This window comes from Epinephelus fuscoguttatus, linkage group LG17 (assembly GCF_011397635.1).
Source record: "Epinephelus fuscoguttatus linkage group LG17, E.fuscoguttatus.final_Chr_v1".
Classification (NCBI taxonomy): domain Eukaryota; kingdom Metazoa; phylum Chordata; class Actinopteri; order Perciformes; family Serranidae; genus Epinephelus; species Epinephelus fuscoguttatus.
Genome location: NC_064768.1, coordinates 33,161,575 through 33,173,160, shown reverse-complemented (window position 1 = coordinate 33,173,160; position 11,586 = coordinate 33,161,575).

Genomic DNA, 11,586 nt, shown 5'->3' with positions numbered 1-11,586 from the left:
CGGTCACAGCACACCGGTGACAAGCCAGACACTTTACAACTCTCACTTCCTCTTACACCCTTCACAATAAACCTTTACTACAGTAACAAAGCAATTAACGGTTATTTTTGTACGTATTTAACACTTAGGATTGAAATGTATTTATTTTTGTTGATGTTGTGATTTATAATGTAACCAAGAGTATATTTAGAAATGCTTTTTGTAGTTTAGCATGATACTGACTGCTTTTATTTTGAAGGCAACTTGTTGTGGCAAACTGACTCAGCTGCAGCAGGTGTTCACTAATTAGTGATCGTGATTAAGTGAGCGGGAACTCAACACACCACTAACACCAGAAGCTCATTTTCTGCAGGTCAGCTTTATATTGACAAGTAGGTGAGTGAACTCCAGCAAGTATTTAGTAACTTTAGGAACAGCAACTGTAGTTAAATCATTTTTCTTTCCTCTGAGGGAATATATTTAATTCACTCCAGTCTTGTGCTGCTGGCTTTGATTTTTACTCATCAGCTAGTAAATGAAGGCACAAGGTTTAAGTGATTTTATTCTTCCTGGTCTCATGTTTGTTGGCAAAAATATACAATATCCAGTTAAAATACAGTGGGGGAAGAAGTATACAGATATTTTACTTATGGAAAAGCACCAATGCAAGTATATAAAAATATTTTTAATATAAATAAAAGCCCTGCAGTTACAATCCACAGAAGAAGCATAGAAGAAAGCTGTTATCACTGTAAAAGAATAAAGCTCAAGATAATTGGGTGTTCTGTTATTGTAAAGATAGAATTAATTCAAAATCCCTTTTCTCTACAAAGTTTTAAATGGTTTTGCCTCTCCTGATGTCACAGAGCTCCTGCCCCCATCCCACTGTCAGAGACCTAAAATCATCTGATCAAAGACTCCCATCTGTCACGAGATCCAGAAAGGGGACAGGCCTGTCTCTACAGCTGCTCTTGGGCTGGGCGATATGATATCATGATATTTTTTAACAGATACCTCGATGTAGATATTGTGACAATATTGCGGGGTTGACCATTGGTGCTTTCACAAAATAAACACCGATACACAATGAGATTTTTGACAAATAATCATCAGTAATATGGATATAATAGCTAAGTGGGAAAAGGCAAATAATAGGACTACAACAGTCTTTTGAGAGAGTTACATCACTTTACTGTAATGCAGCCTTTAATGCCTTCTATTGTGTTTTGTCTCATTTATTTTGTTCTGTTTTTCCTCTGTGTTTTGTGTGAAGTGCTATGAGGATAAAGTTGAGTTGAATTAGATTTCATTAGATGAAAAAAAAAATCTGAAGTGAACAGTTCTTTTAGCTGTAAAAAATGTAGTGGAGTAAAAAATACAACATTTGCCTCTCAAATAGATTTTAGTGGAAGTAGAAGACAACATGACATAAGAAGTTGTTATGGCTGATGCATTAGCAAACTGTGGCCCAATTACCAAGCAGTAACTTCCTGAGCTGAAAAATGAAGCCAATGTGGAGGAGCCAGAAACTGCAGTTCCTCAAATGTCCACTTGAGGCTGGCTCCAAAAGTGAGTCAATCCACATGGTCAGATCCACCTCTCGCTTCTCATGGTTTCACCCTCTCATCCAAATCCAAGACAGCAACGGCCAAAATGCCAAACTCGAGGCTTCAGAATGAGAGTCCACAACCCAATGGGTGACACCGCGCTGGCTATGTTAATTACTTTTATGGTCTATGCAAGTTACACATCAAGCAGATAAGGAGCAACATTAGCATTCATTTGGACTCATGTTTTGACCACATGATGAGTGTAAGTCCATTATTAACTCTCGTTTTTGCTCTGTTTTGGTCTCAACCAACTCCATAAAAAACATCTTGCTCTTAAGCTGCTAAATGCTTCGCTATAGTTAAAACAGCTGTCTGCTGTGGCTGAAACAAGGCTGATAAGAGCAGAGAGCGTGAACCACAACAGTAAAGCTGTGGGCTGTAAAACCAAACCTGAGGAGAACTGTAGCATTAGTAATAATTCTCTGAGAGTTCATCCCTTTTTACATTACATGTTAATATTCAGCCCTTTTCATGATGTTACGATGTCTCCATCGCAACTATTAATGCAGATGCAACCAATCACTGTGAATTTTGCTGCGTGAATTCTGCGTGACCTTGCAGTTTTGTCCAGTTAACTTCTGTGCAACTTGACCAATCACTGTAGGTACCCATGAGTTTCACCAGTCATTGCAGACCCCTGCATAACGTCACCAAACTCCTCCTTGTGGCTGTGAAGATACAAACAAGCGACAATGACGTTTCACATTTACAACAAAAATTACTGCTACTGCCATGCAGTTCCCCGATGTTCTGCAGGAAGGCTAGGGTAAACTGTTTTGCACTGCATGCAATGTTATGGTGGAAAACAGTTGAAAGTCACAAAAGATTGACACTTTTGTACTGCAGTATCACACCCAGAGAGAGATGACAGAGGTTTTTGTATCCAGATCTATTGCAGGCACTGAAAGAGTCAGGGTGAGTTAGATTAAATATTTTTCATTCTCACTGGAACAAGATGCCCTCAAATTTAAAGAGTTTTATATGTAAAAAAAATGTTACTATTTTAGTTTTCACTTGCTCTGGCAATTTCAATCCAAAAAAGAAAAAAAAAAATCTAAAAAAGCTGCCATGAAATACGACATTTTAGACCACAGTAATCCCCCCAAAAAATCCTGTAAAATCCTGGAGGGACTGATTAATTATTAATGAGTAGAGCAGCTTTAAGTACTTGCATTTGACTAAGTTTCTCTCCACCACTTTCAAAATAATATTTGTTAAAAATGAAATAAAAAACTGACTCAGAAGTCACCTACTATCCTGCAAAATGTACAACAGTGAGTAGGTGTTGATCCATAGAGGTTATTAAGACTATAAACCATCTCCTACTGGGAAGAAAACAGCACATCATGAGCCTCTGAGTCAAATACAATATAAGTATATACGTATATCCTCAAAATGACTTATAGGGTGAGGAAGACAGAACACGGAGTCTGGAGTTAGACTGAAATATGGTCTATTCACGGTGGGGGAGGGGGGAAAAGGAATATCTAGGATGTTTCAAACCTAATCTTTATGGAGTCGTATGCTCAGTGGCAACCTGAGAATGTTGAGCAGTTGACCTGGAGGATGTCGGTATGAGAAACTTCTATTAGCTGCTCCCATAATTCACACAGACAGGCTCAGATAAGGCCTCATGCCCAATTCTTTACATAAATCATCGGTATGTCTGAGACCTGCCGCTGCTCTCGCTAGTTACCAATCATTCAGTAAATATTACCTGGAACCTCAGAGAAAGCATTCCTCCAAAGAACCTGTACTTTTATAGCATGGTGGTTTGCTGCTGTTTAAATTAAACTGACCTCATACACATTTATAAACCTGTTTGATTAATAAGTGGTCAGTGTGTGTTCATGTCAAGTAAAAGGTTAGTAGGCTCAGGTGTGTTCACATCCAGGATTGGTTCATTGTTACCTGGAAGCCACAGTGAACCAACAGGATATGTAGTCAGAATTTGTCAGGCTGTGTGTCCCACCCTGAACTCACCACTGTGACAAATATAAAATCATAGTGGCATCTTGATGTCACACAGGAGCAAATACTTTTCAAAAAGATACTGTTAAATGCGTGCATCATGTTGTGCATATATGGAGAGGCAGCGGACAGGATGTGTGTGAAGACGCCAGCCCTGGGTGCCTGATGCTGCCGGCTGTATGGGAAGAGACTGGTGGTTATGCTGGCTGTGGCACACTGTCTGCAGACAGCTCTGTGCTAAGACAACACAGCCAGGCGGCAACAACACCAGTACCAGACTGGGAGTTTAGAGGGAGCTTCCTGCAGTTCAACATATTTTGATAAGACCAACGGGCTTTTTACAGCACACGGCTGCACGCCCAGACACTTTCTGGACACAAGCATGGCCATGTGGATCGCTGGAACGCTGCTAATGGTGGGCAGGAAATCTGCCACAGCCTCGCAGCTCCTACATGACTGATCCAGAAAACTAAATGAATGATAGCTGCTGCACGACAGTGAATCTGAGCTGGGGATTTTGAAGAAGAGGAGGAGGACAAATGAGAAATACAGGACGGTCTGTCAGCAGAACCAAAATTACCATTAAACCTTGGAATCATGTGTCTCTAATTCACACAGCACAGTGCTGGAGTAGGTTTTAGCATGTTTAGTCTGCATCACCCAGGACTCAGACTCACACCTATAGACACCAAGAGCAAGTGAAGAACCATATATCAGCTTCACACTGTGACTGCAACCACCAGGGTTGCATGAAAAGGCAGATTTCAAACTAGGGTCAAAAATGTAGTCGTCAAGACAAGATTCTGAGATTTTGTGTATCTCATCTAGATGTCTGTAATTTATTTTTACAAAGACTGATTGCTCTGTAAGTGACAAAGTTTGTTTAAAGGTGATCTTATTTCCGGTGACAGCAAGAGTTTACAAGAATAGAAATCTAAATATTGTCAAAACTTTTGTTTTTGAGATACAATTCTGAAACTGGCAACACTACTTCTACCACAACATCAAAATCCAGGCTTTTTTGATTAACATTTGATGTTGACACAGCAACATTTTGATGCACTGTGGGCTCAAGTTTTAAAAAATAAAAACATCTGGCTGCATCACTGTGGACCGCACCAGCTAGCCTTGCATCACCAGGCTCTGGTTTCCATTCACTCTGAATTTTGTCTGGATTCTGGTTCCGGTCTAGAGAGCGGATCCAGAATTCACCAAATTCACCAAAGTAAAACCTTCTGGCGCACCATCGATTTACAATAAAAGAAAAAGGTTAACTTAATGGCTTGGGGCTTTTCTTGTAAATTATATTCTTTAAATTAAAAAGTTTCACCGCATTTTTATTAGCTTGGTGCTTTTATTTTGACGGAAAGGTACATCCATCGAATTCCACATCCTGTCTCTCTCGCCCTGGTTCTGGTTGCTTACCAAAACAGCCACTAAACGGCCCCGGACTACTGTGAAGCACAGTCTGAAGATGCTGTGTAACAGGATCGATGTCAGTCAAGCAAAACAACGTGGGAGGAGAGTTCTACTTTATATAGTTAGTTTTACTGTTTTTGAGAAAACAGATTGAAGGACTTTATCTGGACATTTCTGCACATGGGCTACATTTTGGTGAAAGTTTTAAAGTGGTAGCACATATGACCCATTTGTTAGAAGAAGGCTTGCATGTATGGAAACACAGATTTACCCATGAGAAGAAGAATAATGATTCTACTCAGGCAAAGGCACACACATTGGCATTGTACGTTTCTGCAAACCACACATAAGTAACATTTGTACGTTATAATGTCATCAATATGTTTAAACTTTACATTTGTTTACATTACTTTAACACTCTGGTCAGCTCATCATGCTTTGGCTTAAAATGCCCGATTTTGGTGGCACATTAATGGCAGGAGATGTTGCAATGTGTTGCAAAAAAAACCAACCAGTTTACAGCTGCCTTTGTTGTTTGTTGGTCTCAAACAGTGGTCTGCAGCTTGGCAGCCATTTTACCTGTGTATCAGGCCATCCACCATCCACCACAATGACAAAGGCAGCTCATACACATGTAATCAAAACTACGTCACTTTAGAAATCGTACTCCTTTTGTTACTCCGTTAGGCACTGGTTTTTGCTTTTGCTCCTTGAAAACACTTCTGTCTTGTATATTTGAATATTCCACTCCCATCTAAGTTCATTTAACCACAGCAAATGTAACATTTGCTGTATTCCCTTCCCAAAACCACACAAACGCACAAGCTGAACTGCTGTCGGATATGCTCGTGTCTTTGATGTGATGAATGTGTCACTGTTTGATCAGTTTAGTTCGCAGACTTGTTCAAACAAATGTGCTTGAGGCACAAACTCAAACAGACTTTAACTGAGCTGTATTTGTGGTTATTCTTATCAAAGGTAAGTATTGTTTAAATGTAACTTCTCGTGCCGCTATATATCTGCTGCAGTACCAGGCTGCAGAGACAGTTTTAGAGCCTGCGAATGCTTACATGAGGGCTTTGCAGGAATGGAGTCTTCTTGAACTTGCCATGCTCGGATCATTTGTTAAAGCTCCCTGTGGCACTTCAGTCTTTGGCAGGCCTGACAGCTTCATACAGTCTGTCCATGAGCCCCGCTCAGGGGCCCTAATAGGCATGTGATAGATATGCAGAGGTTGTTTTAGACATGTTGGCTCACATTGCATCACAAGGGAGCTGCTGCATTCGTGGACAACTACCGAATAAAACAAAAATCACAGTGTCCACCTTGGTATGTGGAATATGAACTAATAACCTCTGGTGGTATGGTAGTGGGTTAAACAGTGAGTTTTACAAGATCCACAGCTCAGGCCGGCAGTTACTGTGGTTATTTCATGGTTAACAAGCAGAGCAGAATGGCACCATAAACATCCAGCCCTCCAAATAAAAAGCCCTCTGAAGGACTTCCCTTAAGAGAGGAATTTACATAATTATTACTGTATCATGACTGATGATGACTTACACTACACGACATGACAAACCCAAACAGAAGCAGGCCTACGCTGATAAATGAGTGTGATGATGAATTGGGTAGATAATTGCTTTTTTTTTTAAAGTCAATATTTGGTTCAGTCAGTGTGGACCCACCAACAGGATCAAGAGGATCACTTTATTTGACAGTTTCAGGGGTGTCAGTCTGTAAAACCTGCAATGAAACATGCCTCATTCTGCCTATGGAGCTGTTAACTCACTCAAAGAATTTCACTTCAGAGCCTCAGTTTCCCATTAAGAGCCAAATCAAAAGCTTTGCCAAAGTTCACACCTGAATATCCATTTTAAAGATATTAAAATAGCTGCTCTCTTTTTTTAATGTAAAAATTGGATTCAATGAAAGCGTCGAGTTCCCATGCTCACCCTGTGTCGGTGTGGGTTGTCTCTCTTCCTCCCTCAGTCCAAAGACATGCCGGTTTGGTTAATTGTTGGCTTTATTGCCTGTGGGTGTGAATGTGAGCATGAATATTTGTCTGTCTGTGTGTCAGCCCTGTGATTGACTTACAACCTCTCGCCCAGTGTCAGCTGGGATCATCTCCCCACAATCCTCTAATGATGAGCGCTTACAGATAACACGTGGCTGTTTGATGTGACTGTCAACTTATTAGTTTTGCTCCACATCAAACAGCTTTGTCACACCAGCAGTCCAAAACCAAAAGTTTTACAGTGATATAAAGAGCAGAAAAGCAGCAAATCGTCACATTTGAGAAGCTTGGCCTTCTTGATAAATGATGTAAACAACAAACTGATTATCTAAAGTATCTTTTTGCACCTGCACCTGGTTGAAAATAGTAATACTGCAGCTATTCGGCTATTTGCACCCATCCCTTCAAGACATTATTATGGATCCTACTGTGTGCTGTTATTAGCTAGTATTCGTCACGTTGACATGTCATGGTTAGAGGCAGGTAGGATGAAGGCAAAGAGGTCATGGTTAAGGCTGGCACTAGTCAATCTCAGATATTCTTTGTGATTTAAGTGGACAATTCATGAGCCAAAAGCTCACAAATACACTGTCAGAGAGTCAGTTGATATAGTATAAAGAGCAACACAGTCCAGAGAGGGTGGGGAAGTACAGTGAATTTCAAGCGCGATACAATTGTAGGACATGACTAAGACATTTTTGAAATGGCGGAATGGATCGAATCAGTAATATAGTGAAAAAAATTCTCCGTCCACTTGGGGTCCATGTCATTGGTCCAACATCCCATTATTCCGACGGTCCATGGTGCTGAATGGCTCCCGGCGGGCGTATTTCTACCTTGATGGTGCGCCGCGACCGGCTCTGGGTCAGCTGGGAAAGGCTTGAGGCAAAGCAGGCTCAAAGCTTATGTGTTTGTCACTTTCTTTTTCATTTTAACCCACACCATGATCTTTTCCTGACCCTAACCAAGTTGTTTTTGTGCCTAAACCTAACCAGACCTTAACCACAGGGCATCATGATGATTTCGGAACGGACTTTGGAAGAATGGGTTTAATATGGTCGGAACAATGGGATGTTGGACCAATGGGCAGTTCCCGTCCACTTGTCACGATGTATTTAATGGCCTCACAGACCTTCGCCGTCTACAACACTGTCTCTGCTAAAAGGTAGATTATTACGACTGTTTCCACTGTCGACATGTTTATGGTAATCAATAAATTTTGACTCTGCCCTGTAGTGCCACCTAGTCGATGTATTTTGCCAACATAAAAGACGCACAGAACAAGCTGTTGGTTGAATCCACATGTCCACCCTCTGGACTTACAGACTGAGCCCTCACAGACTTCAGTTGTACGTAGTGTGACGTATTTACCGTCTTCATATAAAGTCTGCAAAGGCAGAGACTGCAAGCAGCTGACAGACAACCCTCAAGACTGTTTTACTTGTTGCCATGGAAACGTTTAACTATCACTGCTGTCATATTCATATATATGTCATATAAGTTGATGAATAGTGCCTACTCATCTGTTCCTGCAGATAACAAGATATAGATCCCATGTATAGCCTTTTTGTGACTGAACAAAAAATGTAGGCTAATTATACATCTCTATATAACATACAGGCTACACGCATTAAAAACCAGAAATGTAAATGAGGACAGGACTATAACTCAATAAATTGGGCATTACTGACATTAGAAGACCTTCTTTTTTGGCCATTGTTTTTAGCCCATTTCACTGCGTAGCCTGATAGGTTGCAATAATGAAATGTGTTTTCAGTCCCTCTACAGCCTGTATTGATACATATATCTATAACATGATGTGGTTGAATATTATTTCTACACAATTCAAGTAGCATTTCAGTAGACCTAACAATCAATAACTATTTTACACATTCATACGTTTTTTTTTCGGCAGTTGAAAACCACAACGTCATGTCTGTATTGCAATGAATTGTGGGTTATTACATCAGTTAAGTCTGCACCCAGCGTGAACTCCCTGGAAGTCTGCAGGAAGTCCACTTGAGGCTCCTTGTGGACTGGTTGAATTGTGAATTTGAACAGCCCTCAACCCTCAGCACTCCCAGACTTTCCAGGAAGTCCGCAAGTCTGCAAATGTGGTGAAGTCCAGACATTTGGATTCAGCCGTGCTCATGCACTGCTTATACGTTTTCCTATGAAAAGCAATGCACCAAGATTTGTTAATATCCTATGTAATCATGATGAGCCATACATTTGTGTATTACCCAAGTATTTTGGAAGGCTGTGCTCACATGACCAATGCGTTGACAGAAGTAAAAAAAAATAAAAAGGGAAGCAGTCTTGTCAAGAGCGAGGTCAGGGTTGGTGGATGGTCACAAAACATAGGACTTTCACCAGGAGACCGATGTTTGGTAACCGTGTGAACTTCCTCCATTGTACAAAAATGAAGCCAAAATATCCCAGATAGGGCCGCTGCCATCTTGCACTGGTGATGTCATTTGGAGCCAGAGTCTGCGCAGCAGTGCTCACCCATACACACTTCCCACCTGTACACCCGTCTGACCAATTACGAGGAGTGCCACCGATAGTGAGCATACCGATTGGCACACACAGCTGTTGATCATGACCTCAATACTTTTACATCAAAGTACTAGTTATAACCTAACTTATCAGAAAAACAAACACTTTAACACATCAGCGTAATAAGAACAAACTAAAAAGACAAAAAACATCTTTGGGAAAAATTATTTTGACGTGTACTTGGAGTTTTTTTCCCATCAGCAAACATGGAGGGGCAGGGTTTATGACCTGTACTGCAGCCAGCCACCGGGAAATGATCAAAATGTTTTGGCTTCACTTTTTGGGAGCTGTCATGTCGTCCATCTTTATATACAGTCTATCTCCTAAACCTAAACTACGTAAATTTACTAACCTAAACCTAAAGACTCCCAGCCACGTTTCTTTTCCAAAACCACCTCTGTAACTTAACACTGAGTGTGTGATGTCAGTCGTGGGGCACTAATTCCTTGGATATCATATGAACCCTTGTATGAGTGATGCATGGAATATGTGACGATCACAATGTTGAAATGAACGCATCTATTTTTTGCACAGGTATAATTGAGCCCTGAGATTTGGGGGCGGGGGGGTGGATGGGTCATGCACACAAATTCCACACAGCAGGCTTGAGTCCTGTGTGAGGCAACAATTGCTTGATACTTACAGACTTAGTTGGTTTATTATTTTAAGTTTTAGGATGTATAAAGCTGCTGAATGCACACTGTACACATAAACGCAGTCATGTTAAGGTCATATTTTGACGTTGCTAGGACAGCCAGGAGTGTTTACCCAGGTGTAAATAGCAGTGTTGGCTGCAGACACTTGGGGGGAAATAGCATCTGTCTTATCAAAATCGTTGTCAATTACATTTTTGTCGATTGACTGACTGACTAAATGTTTCAGCACTATATGTTTTTAAAGATTAAAGCACATGTTTAGATTTTGTATCAGGATAAAATGCGGGCTTAAACATCATAAATGAATGATTCATTACCACAAGCTTTTGGTTTTCTGAGCCAATGTAAACAAAAAAAAAAGGAATGAATGAATGTGTGTGCTGAGGATTTGACAGGGATAAGCGGTGGCAGAAAGTGAAGATGTTTCCATGACAAAGTGTGTGAGATAGAGGTGATAGTGTCTGTGGATGGAAGCAGATGGAGCAGATGCTGCAACATTAACGGCAGTGTCTCAACTTGCTGGAACATGGCAGCTGCCTTCCTCCAGGCTACAGGCTCTCCCACCTCTCCACAGACTGAATGTGTCCGGGATATAGTTCTCAACAGATGACATTATCACCCCGCCTCTTTGGTAATGATATACACATCCATACATTGGTTTGCCACAAAGCTATATTTCACAGCGATCACTTCCTCCTTGATCACATTATATGTCACCATTCTAACGCAGCTGGCATTCATCATTCTGCTGAAGGATGAGGTTTACAAATTAAAATCCTGTCAAAACCAGAGCTCCGGAAAAAATTGGGTTAGGTTACATACCGATACATTACATGCGCCAATGAAAATTAATCGAATGATTCATACCTTTTCCTGTCCAACAACTTGTTACGGCAAATACATTACATATTTACTGAATGATTCTGAGACTTACATTGCAAAGGAAAAGCCAACAACATGTGCCTTTACAACTTTCAAACCACATCAAATAAAAAGAACTGAAAATGTTTTTTTTTATGAGGTAAGAACATACAGTAGTCCTAATGAATTCACAACATCATACTTCAGTAGTTTTGAAGCAGTTGATTAATTCTGACTTCATGTTTCTTCACATCTCTTTTGATGTATTGTAGAGGAAAATATGACACTTTTTACACTATGTTCATCCACACCTGTAATTAATGGGAACTTTGCAGGATAAGATTTTACAAATCTATAATTAATGTGTATAATTGAATGCATGTAAATGAATGTTTTCTCAAAGGGGCGGCACGGTGGTGTGGTGGTCAGCACTGTTGCCTCACAGCAAGAGTTCCTGATTCGATCCCAGGACGGAGCCCTTCTGTGTGGAGTTTGCATGTTCTCCCGTGTCAGCGTG